Here is a 23,533-nt window from a genome sequence, read left to right on the forward strand (position 1 = left end):
GAATATCCTATTCGAGGGCGGATGAACCCAGAATATCCTATTCGAGGGCGGATGAACCCAGAATATCCTATTCGAGGGCGGATGAACCCAGAATATCCTATTCGAGGGCGGATGAACCCAGAATATCCTATTCGAGGGCGGATGAACCCATCTTCAAAAACTTGGAATTGTCTTACCTCCGACTGTCTTTCTTAGAATCGTGTTGTCTTGCTATCTCTTAAAACTTGAATTGATTTCCTCGTTCCTTCGAGAAAATTTTCGACAAATGGCAGAAAATTTTCTGCCCCAGTGTTGGTGCTTTTCCTTGTGGCATGTTTTTTCGCCATTAACAAGATTTCCTTTTCCTGCTTCAAATCAAAGAAAATTTGTTAGTTTTAACACATGGTGAGTGGTCGTGCCACTCCTGCTGGGGATGGTTTTTCCCTTTCCCTCTTCCCCGCTCTGTGCTTCATTACGCTATCAAAACTTGCTGGGGATGAATTTTCCTTTTCTTCCTTCCCCACTCTGTGTTTGCGACCAACTTCTTTTCACTTTATCGCCTTATCTTTGGCCTATTGTATTCGCCTTTTGCTTTGCATCATTTTGGCAACTGGTAGTAAACTCTGAAAATCCTTTTCAAAAACAAACTGTTGGGGAGGTAAAATCTTTAAACCAAGAAATGAAAAAGTGAAGAATTTCAAAAATAGAAAAAGAAGAAGTCTTTCTCAACAAAATGTTGGGGAAAAGGAAAGAAAAAAACTTATCTGAATGATATAATTGATCTCAACGATCATGTCACGCATTCCGGATTAATCAACCCAGTCTATTTGTATCAATCAACCCTTCGGACGGCCTCATGTTGCTGGGGATAAACAGGCACTCAACTCTTTGCCAAATGTGGATCCTTCCCGCCAATCTTGTCTTGTCGCCTCATAGTGCCCTTCGAGGGGTTTTCACTAATAAGACTTTCTCATTTCTCTCAACTCCCGTCGCCTTATGGTGCCTGTGAAGGTTTTCACCGATAAGACTCTATCATTTTATTTTATTTTTCAGCTGGGGATTGGAGTGCTGCCGATATGACTCTCTCTGTTGGGGGATTCTTTCGGCTATCAATTCATTTCCAGCTTATGATCTTCTTCTTTGCTGGGGATCAGAGTGTTATTCCCGACTTCCATTTGCATTGACTTAGCACTTCTCAGTTACTGATCGGGAGGTCTTTTTGGACATCAATAGGGGTTTTTGTGTATGGCTGAAAGGAGAAAGGGTATCCAAAGTTCAAAAATAATTTTTAGGGGTAAGATAGTACAACTCTTGGAATCAAACTTTCTTGCCAAAATTACAAGCGCCAACTTCTGCCCCAGTTTTTCTTGCTTGGGGATTTTTATTTTGTCACACTATGTTATCTTATGCACACTATGACCGAGCCGTGACGCGCCTACGTATTCTCTTCGAGGAATCAGGTCAAGCGTAGTTCCCAATTCCTTTGTTTTGTTTTTTTTTGTGTGTGACTTTTCTTTTGTTCTTATTATCATTACTTTTTTTTCTTTCATTTTCATTACTGATTCCAAAAGAGGGGTATGAAAGAATAAATAAGGCTCAAAAGGGGAAGCAAAGGTTAAAGTGTTTGGATAGAAGAAAGAATTGCCTCCGTCATTTCATTCTCTGATAAATGCTAAATACAAACAAACAACAATTACAATCATACATAATATCTCTTAACTGCGTCAGAATTGATAGCCATGTCGACGCATTTCCCTTAGATATTTGTTGATCACAAAGCGTCATTGGGCTTGCTCTGTTTAGATTGCAATAATCAACACACACCCGGATTTTCCATCTCCTTTTTTTTTTACACTGGCACCACATTAGCCAACCAATCAGGATATCGAGCGACCCGAATAACCTTAGCGTTCAGCTGTTTGGTTACTTCTTCCTTAATCTTCACACTTACGTCGGTTTTGGACTTCCTCAATTTTGCTTGACGGGGTGAAATGCTGGGTCAGTGGGCAATTTTTGAACCACTAAATTGGTGCTTCAACCCGGCATGTCGTCGTATGACCATGCAAAATGTTTTGAATTCAGTAAGTGCTTTGATTAGTTCTTCCCTGATGTTTGGTTCCATATGGACGCTTATCTTAGCTTCCCTGATGTCATCCGCATCCCCTAGATTGACAGCTTCCGTGTCAGTTGGGCTCTTTTTTCAAATTGGCTCAACTCTCTATTAATTTCTTCGAAGGCTTCATCCTTATCGTATTCCAACTTATCATCACAATCTTGTACTATAAGTTCGAAATCAAATTGATTTTTTAGACTAGGTTGAAGATCCGTCGTGCATGCCATGTCATTAGAACCAGTATAAAGAGAACTGTTCAGAAGAGAAAAATAAGAAGAAAAATTAAAACAAAATAAGGAATGAGAAAAAAAAACTTTCACTTTATTAAAATACGGGATAGCAAGGTTTCACACTTTGGCGAGCACAAGAAAAATCTGGATTACAACCCTGGAATAATCCAGACAACAAAAACGAAAATCAGAGCCCACTACCAAGACTCCCTTCGTATAGGAAGAGGAGTAGCCGTTCAATTGTTGATTTTGCTTTCAACCCCACAAACTGCACATCTGCCTCGTTGGACCGTTTTCCAACACCATAACTGTCTTGTCATCCACCTTTTCCAACTATACCACCGCTTTTCCACTGGTTAACATTTCTTTTGAACCGACACGGATTATCATCACTGTTTGTGAGGGTTTCTTTAGCTCCCCTCCTTCGTGCACTAGCTCAATCATGTGGGTTTCAAGGTGTGCTGGCAACGGGTTCTGATTGATGTTGGGCGCCTCTGGTGTCTGAACATCAATCTTGTTGGTGTCAATAAGATTTTGTACTGCATGTTTCAACTTCCAACACTTCTCGGTATCATGTCCGGGAGCCCCCGAGCAATACTCACAGCTTACCGAGTGGTCCATATTTTTGGGAAGGGGATTTGGCAATCTGGGCTCAACAGGACTCAACAAGCCTAACTGCCTTAATTTGTGGAACACGGCAGTATAGGTTTCTCCCAACTCAGTGAATGTTCTTTGTATTCTTTCATTTCTGAAAGCCTGATTTCCCCGGAAACCTACCCCTTGAGGGTTCCTGTAAGCTCTTGGCGGTGGATAGGTGTTTTGCGATGGTGTATGTGTGTTATGGGGAGCCGGCGCGCGCCATTGCGGGCGAACCGGAGGCTGAGTGTATGTTTGGGCTTGGTGCACGGAGAAGTGTGGTTCTTGAGGTGGATAGTAGTATTGTGGTGGGCTGTATGGGTAGTTTGGCCTGTGGGGTCTGGGTTGGTTGTAGTATGGTTTACCAGACCTGGACCAACTGCTTGCCTCAATCGTGGCAATTTCTTCTTTCTTCCCAGCGCACCTCCCGTGCCGCTCTGAATAGCCTGGGTTGTTGCCTTGAGTGCTGAGTAATTCAGGATTTTGTCAGACCTCAGACCCTCCTCTATCATGACCCCTATCTTTACTACTTCATTGAAGGATTTCCCAACCGTCGTCACCAAGTGACCAAAGTAAGTTGGATCCAGTGTCTGCAAGAAGTAGTCCACCATTTCTCCCTCTCTCATGGGAGGATCAACTCTGGCTGCTTGCTCTCTCCAGCGGAACCCGAACTCGCGAAAACTTTCCCCGGGCTTCTTCCCGGTCCTCAACAATGTGAGACGGTTAGGGACTATCTCGAGATTATATTGGAAATGACCTGCGAAAGCCTGCGCCAGATCATCCCAAGTGTACCATCTGCTGGAATCCTGCCTGGTATACCATTCGAGTGCCGATCCGCTCAGACTTTGGCCAAAATAGGCTATCAGCAGTTCATCTTTACCGCCTTCCCCTCTCATTTTGCTACAGAAACCCCGCAAATGTGCCATGGGGTCACCGTGCCCTTCATATAAATCAAACTTAGGCATCTTGAACCCAGCCGGGAGTTGGACGTCCGGGAAAGGGCATAGATCTTTGTAGGCCACACTGACCTGGTTGCCCAATCCGTGCAGGTTCCTGAAGGACTGCTCCAGGCTTTTGAACTTCCTCAATACCTCCTCTTGTTCTGGGACTTTAACCGGCTTTTCAATCTCTGCCGGTACCTCCAAGTGTGGATTGTAGGCATGTGGTTCGGGGGCATGGAATGTGGGCTCAGGGGGATAGTATTGCGTATCGTGAGCCTGAAACAATGGCTCGTTGGAGGATCTTTGCAACGTGGCTGGCGGAGGTGCCCCGACGACGGGGACGATTGGCGGAGGAGGGTTTTGTTTGGGTGGTGGAGCTTGGGGATTATAGGAAGTATCCCCTTGGTAGTATTGGGCAACGGGGAAGCTCGTTGAAGGGCCGGGTAAAGGGTATTTCGGTGTGTGTCCCGGTGGGGAAGTAGGAGTGACGAGTGGTTCGGGCCCCTTTTGCGCCTTAGCCATGGCTAGCTGCATTTCATGCATTTCCAATCTCATTTTTTCTATATTGGCCATCGCCTCCTTCAGCATCTGATGTGCCGCCCCTTCCGACTCAACACTATTTTCTGAGCCAGTCATGCTTTCTAGTATAATCCCTTTTGATCTTGTTTGATAATGGTATGGTGCCAGTACGCTTTAACAACTAACTGTTTGGATTTGGACAAACAACAAACTTGTTAGCGTTAAAGTTTTAACAGATATTGCAATTGCATGTTGGGGAACGCAATTTTCTTAGGCAGTTAACCATTTCTAACATGTTTTTTTTCTACCGCGTGCATCCTCCCGCGTGAAACCCTTCATTCCACCCTTTTTTTATTTATTCTTTGTGCCTTTTTTTATTTATTCACTTTCTTTTTCTTTTTTTCTTTTTTTTTTGTTGTGGTCGAATCTTATGGAGATTGCCTACGTATCATGCCCCCGCATGAATCAGACCTTGCGTAGTTCGGACCAATAATAGATAAACAATAATGAACATTTTTTTTTCAATTTTCATATTAAAACAAACTGAGTTTCAAAGGTTTGAAGATGACCTACAAACTCGAAAATCAAACAACCCACATATTCTAATCAAAAGATTTACAAACTCAAAAACAAACGGCCAGCTTCCTTTCCCCGTTTGTCAAATGCAACCAAACGGCTATTTTTGCAAATGTTGCCCCTTCCAAATCTCACATGAATTTTGAGGCTGGGGAGGATTATTTTGACACTTTACAAACTTGTCCATTCTTTTACGAAAATAACCTTTCGACAACTGAAAGATACTCTAAGGCTATTTCGGCGAGAACGGTTTAAGACGCGGCCGAAGCTGGCTCGGCTTATTATGACAAAATTCAAACGGTATTCACCTGACCGCTGACTCTTTGTTTTTTTCTTTTCAAAATTACGAAAAAAACTGGTGTTGCAAACACGGCCCTTCAGCGCCTCGGGGACGAAGATTTCTAAGGCTGTGTGGGTCCACTGGACAAAAAATCCTAAACATGACCCAAAAGGTGGCTGTTTATGCAAAGTCAGCCTTTCGGCGTCCCTTTAGGGAACATTCGGCTATTTATGACAAAACAGCATCACCTGACTTATTTATGACTCTTTTTATCGATTTTCAAATTAGAAAACTCAATATTGCAAGCACGGCCTTTCAACGTCTCGGGGACGAAGATTTTTAAGGCTGAGTGGGTCAACTGGATCAAAATCCTAAAATGACCCAAAGGTGGCTGTTTATGCAAAGTCAGCCTTCCGGCGTCCCTTTCGGGAACATTCGGCTATTTATGACAAAACAACATCACCTGACTTCTTTATGACATATTATTTTTATTATTATTTATTTGTTTTTGGTTATTTTAGCAAAAATGGGGGTTGGACCCGATGAGGGTTGCCTACGTATCTCACATCCGGTGAGAATCAAACCCGCGTAGTTCGGGCCTCGTGAATAAGTAAATGAACTAATATATTTTTTTTATTGGAACTGTGAAAGAACTGCTCAAAGGAAGTATATATATTTTTTTTGATTGATTTCTTTTTGAAAGAAAAACTTGTAAAAATTCCTTTTCTTTTGATTTGAACTTTGAGAATTTCAAAAGTAAAAGGAAGTTTTTTTTTCGAATTTCCATTTGTTTTTTTATTCTAAAGAAAAAAAATATTTTTGGAATTTTACTTTTGATAAAAGAAATGCTTCTAAAAAATATTTTTTGAATTTTGAATTTTCTTTTCAATTTTGAAAGAAGAATCAAAATATTTTCGGATTTTTTTTTCTTAAAAGAAAACATTTTTATTATTTTTGTTTTATCAACAATGGAAAATAAAGATATTTATATTATTTTTTGCGAGACATATCTTTTTGGAATTTTGAATTTTCTTGGCAAGACAAATACTCTTTGCAACAAATAAAGATATATATATCTTTTGGAAATAAAAAAAAACTTTTCGGATTTATATATATATATATATATTTGCGACAAATAATGAAAGACTTTTTTTTTATTTTTTTTTATTTTTTGCATTTTCATAAGCAAATAAATAATAAAAAAAACCATTTTAAAAATAAGACTATTTTTTATTTTCATTTTCATGGCAAGACAAACTATATATTTTTTCTATTTTTTATTTTTGAAAAACAAAAATAGAACAACGACTTTTTTTTCTTTTCTTAGCTTTTAATAAAACAAACTAATAAGACATTTTTTTTCATTTTCTTAAAATTTCGGCAGAGTTTTGACAGTATTTGGGCATTTGTTTTCTTTTCAAAAATAAACAATCAATTCCCTAACCGCTATTTCGTTTTTTTTTCAATTTCAAAATATTATTCCTGATATTCACAAGTCAGTCAGCACACAAGTCCGAATCAAATAAATGCGCAAGTAGTATCAAGTAAGATGCATCAGGATGGTCATTTTCATTTTTGGTACACCTGTCCTAGACAGACCCAACCCCTGTGTTGGGCCTCCAAAGTCAAATGCACGTAATGCAAACAAACGTTCCTACTAGGGATCCGGCATGTGGCTTTGTTATACTAGGTTCAGAACCTGGGTGTTTGTTCTATACCTGGCTTACCCGAGCGGACAGCTCGAGCCGAGGAGGAGGCGGCAGTCCGGGAATACAGAAGCTTCACCGGCTTTGCGACTTATCCAAACCTCGTTCTAAATTGGGACTTGACACTATACAGAAAAGAAGTCGTACGAAGTACACCCTTCTTCATGATTCAGAAGACTCAGAGAGAAGATGGGTTTCGGCACAATTTATATACAGTTCACATAATATCAAAGCGGTAAAAGCATCATTTAGCACATTAGGCTCAAACACATGTAAAAATCAGATAAAGCCAAATATAACAATTTATCTAAGCTCGAATTTCTAACCCTGAACCAGTGGTTCTGGGTGTTTGTCCCCAGCAGAGTCGCCAGAGCTGTCACACCTCCTTTTTCCGTACCCGAGAGGGTACAAGGGAGTTTTTTCCAATTAAAGGACAATCGAAACGGGATTGGTTTGTTTATTTCAGAGTCGCCACTTGGGAGTTTTAGGGTGTCCCAAGTCACCAATTTTAATCCCGAATCGAGGAAAAGAATGACTCCATATTACAGTCTGCGTACCAGAAATCCGGATAAGGAATTCTGTTAACCCGGGAGAAGGTGTTAGGCATTCCCGAATTCCGTGGTTCTAGCACGGTCGCTCAACTGTTATATTCGGCTTGATTATCTGATTTTATACAAATATGAACTTATGTGCAAATTTTAACTTTTTACCGCTTTCATAATTGTTATTATTATTTTCTACAAGGAATTGCAACGTTGTGAAAATATATCCCGAACCGCGTTACAATCAATGTACCCGTGGTCGTCGACACATTTTGACTCTATTGAGATTTGGATTTGGGTCACATCAATGTGCACCCGTGTTTAAGAAGGTTAAATTATTAAAGGTGCGCCTAAAGCAACTAGCGTATTGTTATTTTGGGAAGGCCGTAAAATTCGCTAAACGGCCTGTCCCGAATTCTAAGTATTTTAATATATACATTTAGAGGGCCCCGCAGCTTGTGCATTTTTGTTTGTCGAGGCTCGTCTCATTTTTATTTAAAAGGATAAACCTACAGTGACTATATTTTCCTATTAAGTTCGTCTCTAAAATAAAAGAAAATCTCTTAATTAATTACATGCTAAAAACGTAACTTATTAATTATTAGTTTACGGCTAATGCGAATGGAAAATTGCGACCGAGTTTGTACAAAGAAAAACTGCTTTCATTCTATATTCTATTATTCAATAATACTAAAACGTGAGATTGACACACCATAATATCAAAACAGATTAACTATTCTTTGATTAATTTAAACTAACATTATTAGATGAAGAAGTTATACATATGTGACATCGTTACTAATTTAATCAATCAACTACATTTTTATACAAAGAAAAGAAAATTATATTCAACCACAAATCTAAACAGGAGGAATTCAATAGGAACAAAGCCTGATTAATATTTCATTTTTGCTTCAAGCCGAGATTGTACAAATGTGTACCTGGAAACAGCAGTACAAGAACAAAAGAAGGAGAAGTCAGCAGCAGTAATAACACAGCAACAGCAGATTCAGCAACACCGCAAACCAGTACAGTAGGAATAGCAGAAAACCCAGGAGACTATAAACGACTCCAAGTATAGAGAAGAAGTAAAAGGCAGGAAGGTTCTGACTATTTCAGATCTTAAGCGAGGCAATGAAGCAGTAACTATTCTTTTTCAACTTCAAAACTCTCCAAAATGAATTCTGCCCCTGTATATTCAGTGTATCCAGAATGTATATCGGGTGTATACTTCTCACTCCGCCCCCTCTTTTTTTCTTCTCTCTATCTAGTTTTTCCTCTCTTTTTTTCCACCCTTCTTCCTAAATTTTCTCTTCTATTTATAGCAAAATTTTCGAAATTTTCAGATTTGTTTTTTATTATTTTATTATTTTTTTAATTAAAAGAAATCCCACTTACAAATTGCTTTTATTTTTTTAGAAAAAGAAATCTCACCTTTATTTACTTTTATTTTTAAAATTCCAACTTTAATTACTTTATCTTATTTAAAATCCCACTTTTTATTTTTTTAAAAGAGAATCTCACTTTATTTAACTTTTCTTTAAAAAACAAACCACTATCTTTTCTTTTTCTTTTAAAAATGCTACTTTCAATTACTTTAAATTTTTTAAATTTTCAGATACCTTTATATTTATTTTTTAATTCCAACCTTCTTTTACTTTTAAATTTTTTTAAAATTTTCACAAAACTTTTTATTTTTTTTTTTAAAATTTTCTACATTCTTTTACTTTTTTTTTTAAAAAAGAAGAGAATTTCACCTAGTTTTACTTTTATATTTTTTTTATTCAATACTTCCCTTTTTCTTATTTTTTTTAAATCATTCCCGAAATTATTATATTTCTTTTAAAAAATAAAAATAAAAATAAAAATAAAATAAAATAAAATATTTTCGGATTTTTTATATATAAAAAAAACAAAAAATAAAACTATTAATAGTGATAATTCACCTTTTATTTTTTATTTTTTTGGTTTTGTTTTGTGTTGGACAAAAATGAAGAAGGGGTGTTGGGTTAATGGAGCGGACCGGGTCGACCCGGTTTGAAGTGGACCGGGTCATGGGGAAAGTTGGGCAATTATTTGGGCCTGTGGTTTGAAATTGAAGAAGTGGCCCAATCCGATTTTTCTTTGTATTTTTGTTCTCTTTTCTTCTTTTATTTTTCTAAAACTAAATTATAAAAGTACTTAAATTATTATTAAGAACTAAATTAAGTTATAAAAGCGCAAATTAACTTCCAATAACAATTAACGCACAATTAAGTAATAATTAAGCATAAAATTGTTCATTTGGACATTAAATGCTAAAAATGCAAAAGATGCCTATTTTTGTAAGTTTTAATTTTTGTAAACAAATTTAATTACTAACAATTGTAGAATTAAATCCTACATGCAAAAATGCGACATATTTTGTATTTTTTATTAATCAAATAAACATGCATAGACAAACATACAAATAGTTACACAAAATATCACAAAAATTGCACACCAAGAAAAATTATTTTATTTTTGAATTTTTTGGGAGTAATTCTCATATAGGGCAAAAATCACGTGCTTACAATTGTGATGTAAAAATTTTTGTGTTGCCTTGCCGACATTATTATTGTGAGTTTTAAATAGATCTTCATCTCAACTATCTTGTATAGTTTATTGATTAGTGATCCAACAGAAAACTTTTAAGGTCTGGAGACCTATGAGTTTTAAACTTTTAACATTTTATATAGCTATGCTCAAAATTAATAGTTCCAGAAGATTTACTAATAGTAATATGTCACATTTCAGATTGTTTTAAGGAAAATTTAACAAAATGCTCTAAGATCAGACAAAGCTACTTATTTAGATATACACTTTGCTTTACTTCAGTGATATTTTTCTATTCATAGATTATCCAATTTCAATTGTAGAAAATTTCTTAGATTCGCCGGACTTTTCCCTTCTTTGGTTAGTCTTAATTCTTTTTTGAACTTGTTTAGTCTAGTGTATATAAATATGTTATACACAGTAGTGTTTCACTTTACTTTTGGTGATCGATATTTTGAGTGTAACTTTAGTGTACGGAGGGTTTATATTGGCTATATCGAATTTAAACAAAAATGGATTTTGCACATATAAAATATACAGGCAGCAATATAACTAGTAATATCTAACCAATCCTCAGGAGTAACTATTCGTGTTGTTTGTACCCCTATGCTTACCGTGTGCAATTATTATTTTTTGTTTGTGAAGTCTAAGACGGATAATTAATTTTTTTTTTCTAATTATCATGTTCAAGTACATTTTTACTGGCCTACTTATTTAGCCTTGTCGAGTGGCTCTTCCATTCAATTTCTCATTGAGCAACCAAGTACAGGAAAAGTGGCTACTGAATCCTAGCCACATCGGGCAACTGTTATGCACTTTGTTCACAAGCTACTTAACTCAATTCAACGAAATGCAAAAGGTGTCAATTTTTAGGACATTTGACTGATGTTGAGCTCACTTATCTACTGGTTTCACCTAGTGAGACTTATACAAGGTTTACTCTAATGATAATTGTCTTCTGTTTATGAATTGTGAGGACAATCCTTGAACTGCCAAAGTCATTTATGATGGAACTGGAAAGGCCATTGTGATTTTCCCCTTTAACACTCATTTTATGTCTTTTCGATTTATGCTTGTCAATTAGTGCTTGAAGGTAATGACTTTATTTATATTTTTTTGTAGGTGGAGAAATGCTGAAAAGAAAGTCGAAAGCGATGAAGTTCTAGACTTTACATTATAAGGTTTTTAAATTATTGTTGTAACATTAGATGTTCTAGAAATCTTTTGTTAGCAAACATTTTGAATCTTTTGTAAAATTTATGCAGCTTGGGTTAGAGGCGCGTTTTGCTTTTACGGATATTACTGTAAAGCTTGTTGGACAATTAATTTGGATTGTGAATGTTAATGAATAGTTTCATTTTGAGAATTATATAAATTCTAGTGTATATTGTTTCAATCGAGTTGTTACATTAGCCTATCAAAACTGTTGCAATAGGCCATAAGATGTGTTTCAGTATATAATATAAATTGTTGTAATAGGTCATGAAAACCGTTCCGATAGGATATTTAAACCGACGCAATAGGTATTCCAAACTGATGCAATAGATTGTAAAAAACTGTAGCAATAGGGAAAACCGTTACTATAGCATTAGAAAACCGTAGTAATTCCTTTAAATAGACGTTGTTGTAGCTGACATAACTGTTGCATTAAATCAAATGGTAATGGTTTTGAACCGTTATAGTAGAATACAAATACTCATTGCATCAGAGAGAGAAATAACCATTGCGATAGATGGTACTATAGCAACGCTTATGGCAACCGTTACAAGAACCGTTGCTTGAGAACTATTGGCACGCGACCTGATGGAACGGTCACAAAACCGTTGCAATATGCCTATTGTAATGGTTTATGTGGCTGTTGCAACGGTTTTCCCTGCGTTTCCATAGGTCGATTTTCTAATAGTGTGGGCTTAAAAGTGAAAGATGTATTGAAGTGCTTAGGGAGGTGGTCACTATACCCATATGTATCCTACCTATCCCGCAACCAACATTACAACCAAATAAAGTCCTATTTGATTCTAGATCAAATGAGCTCGATTAGTCGAGTATTACACTATGGGCAAGCCTCTGGTGCGTTGTTTGTGGCATAAAAATTTCTTTCTGAGGGCGAGTGGAATCTTACGTATTTGAATTCCTCAGTGTGTGAATTATAATGACCATGACGCAAGTCTCTTTTGTGGTGAGTAGGCACATGATTCATGAAGGGAAGGTAAGTCTGGATCTGTGACTGAGAGTATGAAAGCCGGTTAGGGACATTACGTGGCTAGAGAGAGAGTCCACTTTTGAGGTTAGGATATTATGCTAAGGTGGTCTATCTGTGTGAGTTATTCTTGGTATAAGGAGTAGGGAAGTGACCCAGTGATGATTAGGCCTATAGAGTGTGGTTTTGTTGCTAGAGAACTAACAACGGTTTAAGTGTGGAGTGTTGATAGTAGCCTATATTATGCGATGTAGTTGCTATTTATGCCCGAAGTTAACCATAATTTATTGATGTTTTAAGTGCTAAATGATAACAAAATGCTCTAATTGAGGTTTTTATGCTTTGCAGGAACTACTCCGAGTTAGAAGGATGATATAGAGTGTTTTGGGGTCAAATGTGTAGATACAAGGCCAATCGAGAAGAGCCCGGATGAAAACGAGCAAGAAAAGGCGAAGAAAAATTGGGCAACAGTCTACCGCGACCGCGGTAGGGCCGCGGCGAAAGAAAGTCAAAAAACAGAAAGTCTAAAATGACCGCAGTCGGACCGCGGTTGGCCGACGACCGCGGTCGATCTGGAGAAGGCCAAGAAAGTTTAAGGGCTAAAGTGTAAAGCATGGGAAACTTATCCTAACCCTATATAAACTCAACAAACTTGCTCAAGTCAAGGTTAAGCTTGTTTTTAGACTAAATTGTAGGCAAGAACAAGTGTGAGAAGATCAAGATACCATTAGAGTTTTTTTTATTCTTCTTCTTGTTATCATTATTTTGTGAATTATGAATTATCATTAGGCTTTATCTTGTTTTACCATGAGTAGCTAAACATTTAATCTATGGTTGATGGAACCAATTATTAGATGAAATTTTGACTCGGTTTTGTTATAATCGAGCCGGGTTTATTATATGATTGTTCAACTATGTTTTGTATGGTGATTAATTGAATGAGCCCTTGATTAATCGTGTCTGATCGCCTTGTGTTGCTTGTGAAAGAATACTAGATTAGATCGTTGTTGAACAACACCACTTTTGGGTAATTGAAGAGATTCATCACTTGAATTTAAAAGTGGGGTTAGAAATAACGAAACTTTGGTGGGATAATTCAGAGCTGCATAAATTATCAGCTAGAGTAGTTCGAGAGAATGCTCTAGTAAATTATCGTAGTTGATCGAGGGATAATTGCGGTAACCCATAGCTCGTAATCCTCATAGAGTATTACAGCGAGATTATAGCAAAAGAGTTAAGGATTAATCTAGCAATTGGAGAAATCAATACCCTAGATCTCTTTATCATTGAATTATCTTTAATTTGGAATATTGTTAGTTTTAATATCATTTTACTTTAGTTAAACAAATCCCAATATTTATTGATAAAAATCTTGCATCCGGGAATTGTTTGAGCTTGTACTAGTATTACTAAGAGTTGTAATGGATAGGTTAGTTCCCTGAGGATTCGACTCTGAACTTGTAAACCAGATAATATTTGCAACGATCGCTTTGTCTTTATTAAGGCATAGTTGGGCGTGATCAATTGGCCAAATCCTGAACATCAACTACAAGAGGTCTCTCCCCAACAGGAATATATGCCAAACTGCCCATACTCACCGCCTTCCTACTCAAAGCATCGGCCATTACATTGGACTTCCCCGGATGGTACAAGATAGTGATATCATAGTCCTTTAGCAGCTCCAACCATCTCCGTTGTCTCAAATTGAGATCCTTATGCTTGATTAAGTGTTGGAGGCTACGATGGTCAGTAAACACCTCACAAGACACACCATACAGATAATGCCTCCAAATCTTCAACGCGTGGACAATGGCAGCCAACTTCAAATCATGAATAGGGTAGTTCTTCTCATGGGGCTTCAACTGACAGGAAGCATAAGCAATCACTCTATCCTCTTGCATCAACACACATCCAATACCAACTCTCGAGGCATCACAATACACTGTATATGAACCTGAAACCGATGGCAAAACTAACACTGAAGTTGTGATCAAGGTAGTCTTAAGCTTCTGAAAGCTCGCCTCACACTCATCCGACCACCTGAATGGAGCACCCTTTTGAGTCAATTTGGTCAAGGATGATGCAATAGAGGAAAATCCCTGAACGAACCGACGGTAATAACCCATCAATCCAAGAAAGCTACGAATCTCTGTGGCAGAGGATGGTCTGGGCCAACTCTGAACTGTCTCTATCTTCTTCGGATCAACCTGAATACCCTCACTGGACACTATGTGACCCAAGAAAGCCACTAAACTAAGCCAAAACTCACACTTGGAGAAATTTACATAAAACTTCTCCTCCCTCAACCACTGCAATACCACTCTCAAATGCTCCGCGTGCTCCTCTTGACTACACGGGTACACCAGAATATCATCAATGAATGCAATGACAAACGAGTCGAGATAAGGCCGAAACACATTGTTCATTAGATGCATGAACACTGCTGGGGCATTGGTCAGCCCAAAAGATATTACAAGGAACTCATAATGACCATATCGGATCTTGAAAGTTGTTTTAAGAATATCCGAATCCCTGATCTTCAACTGGTGATACCCTGAATGGAGATCGATCTTGGAGAACACTCTCACTCCCTGAAAATGGTCAAATAAATCATCAATACGAGGCAAATGATACTTGTTCTTGATTGTAACTTTGTTCAACTGCCTATAATCAATGCACATCCTCATAGTGCCATCCTTCTTCTTTACGAATAGAACAGGCGCACCCCACGACGACACACTAGGCTGAATAAACCCTTTATTAAGGAGTTTCTGAAGGTGCTCCTTCAACTCCTTCAACTCCACCGGTGCCATACGATACGGTGGAATAGAAATGGGCTGAGTGCCCGGCATCAAATCAATACCAAAGTTAATATCCCTGTCTGGTGGCATGCCCGACAGGTTTGCATGAAATACCCAGAAAGTCCCTTACTACCAGGAATGAATCTATACTAGGAGTCTCTGCACTAACATCTTTCACAAAAGCCAAGTAAGAAAGACAACCTTTCCCAACCATCCGCTGGGCCTTAAAAAATGAGATCACCCTACTCGGGACAAAATCAGTCGAACCTTCCCACTCGATCCATGGCACACCCGGCATAGCCAACGTTACTGTCTTAGTATGACAATCCAAAATAGCACGACATAGAGATAACCAATCCATGCCCAATATCACATCAAAATCGACCATACAAAGCAACAGAAGGTCCACTCGGGTCTCCAAACCCCCAATAGTCACCACACATAAATGATATATGCGGTCTACAACAACAGTATCGCCCACCGGAGTAGATACACAAACAGATGAAATAAGAGACTCAGGGGGCGTATCCAAATAACGAGCAAAATATGATGACACATATGAAAAAATGGAACCAGGATCAAATAACATAGAGGCATTTATGTGGTAAACTGAGACAATACCTGTAATCACAACATCTGATGCAATAGCATCGGGTCTGGCTGGGAGTGCATAGAAACGGGCCTGACCACTACCTGATCGACCTCCCCCTCTAGGGAGACCTCTAGTTGACCGCCCTCCACCCCTACTGGGTGGGTGGGTGGTGAAGTAACAGGTGCTGAAGTCAATGGTAGACTCCTCTGCTGAGATGAACCCCCAAGACGACGAGGACACTGTCTCCATATATACCTGGCATGGAAGAGCCCTGAACTAATGGAGCACGAGACAAACACTGGGCTGGAAGGGCACTAAGTGAGGAATGACCCCAATGGGAACTGTGAGAACTATGTCCCAATGATGCCCCACGATAAACTGGGCGAGCTGATCGAGTATGCCTAAATGGACGGTCTCTACCGTGCTAAAATGACCCCCATGAGGAGCACCACTGAATCCACCCTGACCATGAGGTCTTTTAGCCTCCCGTTCAACCCTCTTCTGACCACGAACCATCTCAATCTATCGAGCTATGTCAACAACCTCATCAAAGATAGTACCAAATACTCTCTCTCTGGTCATAAGCAACCGAAGCTAAAAACCGAGGCCATCTATAAACCTCCTAATCCTCTCTCGGTCTGTAGGAACCAACCAAACCACATGACGAGCAAACTTGGAGAACCGCATCTCATACTGTGTAGCAGATCTGTCACCCTGACAAAGATGCTCGAACTGCCTGCGCAGCTCGTCTCGCCGAGACTTAGGTACAAACTTCTCCAGAAAGAGAACGGAGAACTGCTGCCAAGAAAGGGGCGCTGCGCAAACCTGCCTATGCTTCTCGTAAGCCTCCCACCAACTAAGTGCAACCTCGGATAATTGGAAAGAAGTGAATGAGACCCCACTAATCTCCAGAATACTTGCGGTCCGAAGCATCATCTGACACTTATCCAAGAAGCCCTGTGCATCCCCACCCTTAGCACCACTAAATGACGGAGGTTGAAGTCTACCAAACCTCTCCAATTTGCGCTGCTCGTCCCCTGGCATAATAAGAGCTACATAGTCCTAAGCAACTGCAACCGGCTGGGCTGCAGGTTCCCACGGTGTTAGAAGTCCCTACACAACCTGCTCAGGTGTGCGAGCGGCGGCAGTCTGAGTGCCTTCCCATGCCTGAGAAGTAGCTGCGACCGTAGAAACTGAGACTGCCTGAGCCAGGCTAGTGCATATTGATAGAATCTGGGCCAGGGCCTGCTAAAGGTCTGGGATGACAATAGGCACAGCCGGTGCCTGAGCTGGTACTGCTGTTGCGTTCGCAATTGGGAACTGATCCTGAACTGGGTTGGCTGGTGGATCTACAGGTGCTGCCCTAGCCGTTGTACGGGCTACACCCCCTGCCCCTACCACAGGCTCGACCACGTCCTTGGCCTCTGGTGGCCCCAACTGGTGGTACTGGTAGTCATCCATCCTGACCAGTAGCTTGTGTTCTCACCATTTGTGAGAGAATAGAATACCAGAAGTTTGGTTACCAGAATCAACAGATTCGCATGACAGGAATTCAAGAATGTAAAGTTTTTCCTAAAGCTTTTGCAGCCTCCCGAGGATAAGTACAGACGTCTCCGTAATGATCTGTGAGACTTTGCTAAACCTGCTCATGACTCGTGAGACCTATGTAACCTAGGCTCTAATACCAACTCTGCACGACCCTAAAATCGACCCGATCGTGATAGCGCTGTCACACCTCCTTTTTGCGCGCCCCGCCCCGAAGAGTTAGATGCGCGTGTGGAGTTTTTTCAATTTAAAGTGACAATATTCGAAATGGGATTATTTATTTAATTCAGAGTCGCCACTTGGGAAAGGTTTGGCTTTTGGTGTCCCAAGTCACCGGTTTATCTTGAATCCCAAATCGAGGAAATTTTCGACTTTTCCAAATGAAGTCTGCGAACCAGAAATTCTAAGTAAGGAATTTTGTTGACCCGAGGGAAGGTGTTAGGCACCCTCGAATCCCGTGGTTCTAGCACGGTCGCTTAAATTGTTATAATGGCTAAATATCTGATTTAAATACATGTTATGACTTACGTGCTTTTATTAAGTTTAAACCGCTTTTATTATTATCATTTATTTTATAGAATTGCAACGTCGTGAAAATGCATCTCGAACCACGTCACAATCAATGCACCCGTGATCGTCGACACATTTGGACTTCGTTGAGATTTGGATTTGGGTCACATCAATGTGCACCCGAATTTAAGAATATGATTTAATTAAGCCGCGCCTAGAGAGTCTAACGCGTTATTATTTTGTAGAAGGCCATGAAATTTATTAAATGGCCTATCCTGAATTCTAAATAATTATCATTGTTATTTATTGAGGGCCCCGCAATTTTACATTTTTTATTTGGCGAGGCTCATCTCTATTTTAGAAAGGATATCCTAAAGCGGCTACATTTATAATGCATTTGTCTCTAAAACCAGAAGAAAAGGTACATGCTAATTCAATTATAAGCTTTTGCCTAATCTGGATTCTTATCAATTTCTGATTAATTATTTACAAAGTAGAGAAAACACTACACTTCAATGGAAAATTGCTTTAGTTTGACAGAAGAAATCCGCTTAGTCTAATGAAAATACGACACTTAATCCGAACAAACATCTTTAGGCCAAAGTTAGATTAACTTGCTTAAACAGGGTTGATAGAATTCCTTTGTGAAGAATACCCCCCGATAACATTCAAAACTAATCCTATAAAGGCCTAAAGTAATCGAAAACCGGGCAGTTCAAAACCACATGATATTTGGCTAGGTTTGATGGCCATTTGCCCTTACTTATTCAATACATGCTGAAAAGTGAATTTAATTTTAACAATCACATTAAATAATTTCTCATTCCAAGAGTTCTGTTTACATCCTGTATGCTGCTAAACGAATCGAAGCCACAATTCAAATCAACATAGCACAAGCTTAACAATGTATTCCCTATCAGCTATAAACTACAATTTACATAAACTTAACAACATTTATGAAAAGGCAGTCAGTAAACGGGTGATTATAACTCCTTCAAATCTTTCTATTCATGCTTTTTCAATGTTACATTCAGCTACACCAATGTGAGACTTGAGATGTGTACCTGGAAACAACTGAAAATGCCAAAGAGAAGAGGAAGAAGATAGGGAAATCAGCAACAGCAGGAAACAAAATAGCAGCAGCAGCAAGGCAAGATAGCAGTAGCCAAATGACAGCAATACCCAGTGGAGTAGAATCACAACTCCAAGCAGACCAAACTAGTAGTAAACCAATGGAAAACACTTGACTAAATAGACACAACTGGAACTTCTAAGAATCAGAATTGATTTTAACAAGTTGAACAACTGAAAACCCAAATAACAAATAGGAAGAAGCAATTTCTGATTGTAAATTGTATACTTTCTATCTCTTAACCTCCCTCTATCTGTGTTTTCCTAAAATCAGTTCTATCCTTTTCAATCCTCTCAGTCTAAATATCCCTCTATGTCTATTCTCTTTGTATGTCTTTCAGGCTCTCTCTTTTCTTTTCTCTCCCAGTCTATCAAATCTCTCCAGTGGTATCCCCTCTAATTATGTCTCTCCCCTCCCTCTCTCTCTGTGTCTGTATGCCTCCCTTTATAAGCCTCAGAACTATCTCTTTTAACAGCCTGTTTTCAGAATATCACCATGCCCCTCCCATGTGCATCCACATTTCAGATTCCCATTAGTTATTTAAGTATTAACCTCCATCAACATTCCCTGGCAGATTTAACTTTTAAAAGGTTTAATACTTTTTTAAACTTAAAGCAAGGTATGGGCAGTAGAATCTATCTGACAGCATATGCTGTCAACACATTTTAAAATTAAAAGCCCCTTTTATGAAGGAAACAGGCTGTGCACAATGCACATGCTGTGCACAAGTGCACATGCCATCAACTCAGATTTCAATTAACAGACCAAGCCTTAGGTTTCTGAAATCATATTAACAGCTATAAGTAACTGGACTTGGTTCTTAATTGATTCAGGCAAATGTTCAACAGAAGCAAATTGATTTAACTTTGTTCGGATAGCTGAAACTAATTGACGACATATGTCGACTCGACTATATTAGCATTAACATACACAATCGAAGCCAAAAATCAGACATTTAAAGTATGGGACACATGACTTGACTTATACTGATTAAACAAAATTATACTTCGAGGAATCAGTTAATCAATACAAATTTGGAACACAACCAATGCACATGCTTTATCAGAATAGGAGGGGTTCAAACAAACACCGTGGTTCAAGCAAAGTGGACAAACAAAAGTTGGTAAAAATTCAAAGATACAAATTGAAACAAAACATGAACATACATTCAATCACTCACATGGACCAAACAGAAATAAAGAAAGCAAGCAAGACTCACCTCAAATCTTGAAAAATCAAAAACCTTGACTCGGATTTGGACAAACTTTCTTAAGGGTGAATGGACTTTAATCGAAGTGTTTCTCAGATGAGAAACACTTCGATTAAGGTCCATTAGACCTTAATCTCTTTGGTTTGGACGGACATAGGCCAGTGATGAAGAACTACAAAGTTCCAAAACTCAGATCCGGGATTCATACTCCCCTGGTCAGATTCGGACCAAACCAAGTATAGTTTGGTCACGAGGGGGGTCTGGGGAGTGTCTGGTATGATTTCAAGGCAGATCGGTGTAGATTAGGTTCCGACTCGAATCTTCAAATGAAGATTCGAGAAGGTGGGATAGGATTCGAGGTGTGTGGTTGGTAGATTTGGGTTCAGGACGTCAAGGGGGTTCTATGGTGTTAGGGGCGAGGTCACCGGCGTCCGTGCCGCCGGTTTCCATGGTGAGGGGTACAGGGGAGGCTCTAGGGTTTGGGGGTTATGGTGAAGACGATGAAGGCTGGGGTTTGGATAGGGGGGGCAGGGTAGTGTTACGAGTTTATATAGTTAGTGGGTAAGTGGATCCTGGCCGTTGGATGAGATGAGATGAAAGGCCAGGATCCTTTGGCTATCAGGGAACGACGTCGTTTCAAGGGTAAAGGGTTGGGGTCGGTCCGGGTGAGACGGGTCGGGTTTGTTGATGGGTTATGGGGATGTGATCTTGGCCGTTGATCAATTTGAGATCAACGGCCCAGATCGGACTGCAGTAAAACGGTGTCGTTTAGACACCCTGGGCATCCACTGGTGTTGGACCGGGCAGGCCTGGGTTTTGGGCTGTTTGTTTTGGGCCAATTTATTTAATAAATTGGCCCAATCCGGAAGAAGAAAGGGCCCTTTTCTCTTTTTTTTTATTATTTTTATTTCTTTTCTTATTTATTTTAAAAACAAAACTAAGCAAAAAAAATCAAATTAAAATTAAATACACACTCAATACAATTATTTGCACACACACTAAAGATATTTCAAAACGGGTAAAATCAAACAAAACAAAATTACGGACAAAAGGGCCTGTTTATGCCTTTCTATGTTGCGGTTCAGATTATGCATGACACGTACACATTTTTTGAATTTTGTTTTAATAAAGTAAATAAATAAAAATGGGCCAAAGTCGCAAATAAATCAACAAAGTGCCGCACAGAAATCCAAAATTGTACAGCAGGACCAATTTTTATTCTCTTAGAGCGACTGTCGCGCAAAAACAAAAATCACGTGCTCACGTCTCCGTAATGATCTGTGAGACTTTGCTAAACCTGCTCATGACTCGTGAGACCTATGTAACCTAGGCTCTAATACCAATTCTGCACGACCCTAAAATCGACCCGATCGTGATAGCGCCTATCGTGAAACTAGGCCAGCCGACACAATTCCCAAATCAAACTATTTTTCTATAAAAGTCATTTTAAGCCATTAATTAACAAAAAATCTCATGACATAAGTCTAAATAACCAGTGCGGAATAAATATACAAGCCCAACATCGGGTGTCACAAGTCACGAGCAACTACAACTATGTCTCAATACAATAACGTTTGACAAAGTGTAGAAGACAATACTAAATAAATCTAGGGAAGGTATGAGGGAGAAGAACAGGGCTGCGAACGCCATTCAACTAACTTGTCGACTCCAAAATCCTACTGAATGGACGATCAAAGCTCACTATCGCAACCCGTAACTCCTGGATCTACATACAAGGTGCAGAGAGTAATGTGAGTACGCTGACTTAGTAAGTAATAAAAGTAAATGAGAGCTGAGCAGTAAGAAAATAGAAAAATTCCACGTCATAGCACTACAACAAATATAGTACATTTCCAAAATAGTACAGAACTCAATTATCTTGTAAAACAAACTCAATTTCAGTAAAAACCTTTTCTTTTGAAACATCTTTCAATAGATTCAAATAAGTGAAGAAACAATAAGTCAAAATGATAGAAACGTAGACAGCCCCTCGGGCAAAACCTGTACTATAAACTGCCCATCGGGGAAAATGCCAACAGAACCAGCCCCTCAGGCCACCTCACAATCACTCGTAATTAGCCCCTCGAGCAGCAACATGAATCAATAATAGCCCCTTGAGCAGCATCACATCACTCAGAAAGGGTACCCGCGCTCACTAGGGGGGTTCAGACTCCGGAGGGGCTCGTACAACACAAGCGCTATCATAAGCCATCTCGTGGCATAATAAATCAGGCCCTCGGCCTCTTATATATCACAATCAGTACAACATGCTGCGGCACGCTGCCCGATCCCATAATATCCTCACAACAAAGGCCCCCGGTCTCACTTAGTTAGAAATCTCTCATGCCACTCGGGCTAACAGTAACACAGGGTGCTCAACCCAAAATATCGTTTATAGAATCAAACAGAGTAAATAACACCGAGTTATGAAATTAGTAAAACATAGCATGACTGAGTGTAGATATTAAACCAAAACAATGAGGAAAATTATGGTAAAAAGCCCCTAAGGGTCCAAACAGTTGGCACGTGGCATTCAACCCAAAATATAGTAATACTTTCCAAAACACAATAGTATCAAATAGTTTTCAATCAAATACACGACTTAATAGTCGTACGGGATGGACCCAGTCACAATCCCCAATGTGCACGAATCCACTCTCATCATCTGGCGTGTGCGCCACCTCAAAGTAGTGAAATGATGTAAAATCCGGGGTTTAATACCCTCGGGATGACATTTACAATCATTTCTTATCTCAAACCGGTCCAAACTCTAGCCCGTGATGCCCCTTGTCTCTCGAATCGGCCTCCAAATGCTCCAAATCTAACCAAAATCAGTATATTATCATCAATATACGCTAAAGGAACAAAATCCAAGCGAAAATAATCAAATTAACTCAAAAATCCCGAAATTGGCTCAAACCCGACCCCCAGGCCCACGTCTCAGAATCCGATTAAAATCACAAAACTAGAAAATCAATTCGCTCACGAGCCTACGCTTATCAAATTCAATAAAATCCGACATCAAATGGCCATCCAAATCCATAAAATCAACTCTCCAAATCTTCTTTCATTTTCCCCAATTTTCACCCCAAATTCCCAAATTAAATGATAAGAATCAAAACGTAATCATGGGATTTAACAAAAGTTGAGTGAAGAATACTTACTCCAATCAATCCTCTGAAAATCCCCTCCAAAATCGCCTTCTCCCGAGATCTCTTGTGAATTTTGAGATTATGGACCAAAACCCTCGATTTTGAACTTAAACATTCTGCCCAGGTGCGCCCTTCTTCGCCAACGCGGTGAAAGCCTCGCGTTCGCGAAGCACAAAAATTCACTGCTCAAATTTCCTCTACCGTGAACGCGAGTACCCTATCGCGAACGTGTAGCTTCACCTATCAGACCCTCCGCAAACACGTTGTCCTCTACGCGAACGCGTAGAAGAAATCC

This window comes from Nicotiana sylvestris, chromosome 9 (genome assembly GCF_000393655.2).
Source record: "Nicotiana sylvestris chromosome 9, ASM39365v2, whole genome shotgun sequence".
NCBI lineage: Eukaryota > Viridiplantae > Streptophyta > Magnoliopsida > Solanales > Solanaceae > Nicotiana > Nicotiana sylvestris.